The sequence below is a fragment of the Tupaia chinensis genome, unplaced genomic scaffold (genome assembly GCF_000334495.1).
Source record: "Tupaia chinensis unplaced genomic scaffold, TupChi_1.0 Scaffold143574_1, whole genome shotgun sequence".
NCBI lineage: Eukaryota > Metazoa > Chordata > Mammalia > Scandentia > Tupaiidae > Tupaia > Tupaia belangeri.
The window spans coordinates 2,011,283-2,012,544 of NW_006203419.1; positions in this window are offsets into that span (position 1 = coordinate 2,011,283).

The following is a 1,262-nucleotide window of genomic DNA, read 5'->3' on the forward strand; positions in this document are numbered from 1 at the left end:
GGCGGTGATGGGTTCCTCTGCCCGCATTCAAACAGGAAGGGAAAAGAGGAACAAGTGGGCTGGGCCGCAAATCCAGACACATGTTTTCTTCATGGACCTCTTGTTTTTCACAGTGCTTTTTTGTTTGTTTGTTTGTTTGTTTGTTTGTTGTAGAGTTTTTTTCCTTTAGGGAGCGTGCGCTCTCCAGACAGAGAGAGACAGAAAGCGAGAAATCACCCCCCCCGGGGGGGATGGCCACGCTGCAATTGCTTCTCCTCCATTCTCCTCTCAGGATCTTGGGTACGCACGCACACATGCCTGGCATGAGTTTAAGCCACCCGGTCCAGGACTCAAACCACGATCGATTACATGGGAGTCCAGTGACATAGCCATTATGCTAACTGCTGGTCAGAGTGCTTTATTAAATTTTGTTTTTCTTCCTTCTCGCCTTCTCTCTCTCTGCCAACCCCCACACCCCGTCACACACACCCACACCCTGCCCCTTTAGTATGCTTGGCCCTGACGCAAGCTCTGAGCTAACAGTGCGAAAGCCTCACACGCACGAACACGCAACGCGCCCACACTGGCCTGCACGCTCGACTCTCCTGCTTTGCTTTCAGGGCAGGTTGTGTAGCCCCAGGATATTCAGTCACCCTGCCTTGCACACCACAGAGCTAGAGGGCCCCACCCGTCTTTCTGGTGCAGATCAAGTCCTCCCTGGTACTTTCCACTGGGTGCCTGTGAATCGATTCCTTTGTTGAGTGCCTCCTAGGTCCCAGGTCTACGGTGCCCACTTCACTCACTACATCTCTTCGGGGTGCTCTAGGTTGCATCTAACAGAAACCTCTACAGCAGTGTAATCGCACCGATGCGTGTGCTCCGTTTCAGCAAGCGGGCCCTGCAGCCATCACTAGGGCCTAGGCTCTCCCTACCTCACTGTCCACAGCACATGGCTTTGACCTTGGGGCCACAAGATGACTCAGGGCTGAAAAAAGTCAGAGAATACCACCAAGTTGGCCTTTCTTATCTAGAAAACTATGATGCTCAGCCTGGCTGCATGGCACAGCAGTTCTGTGCTGCTCAAAAGAAGCCAGATCCCGCAGGGCGACTGTGGTTCAAATCCCCAGACTGATCAGAATGAAACGTGCCAGGCATGCACACGAGTGTCCAAGAGCAGATGGGCTGGAGGAAGGGGATCGTGGCGTTGGACCTTGAGGAGGGTCCTTGAGGAGGGCTCCTCTCTCACCTCCTTTTATGTGCATGTGCACACACTCTATCACAAA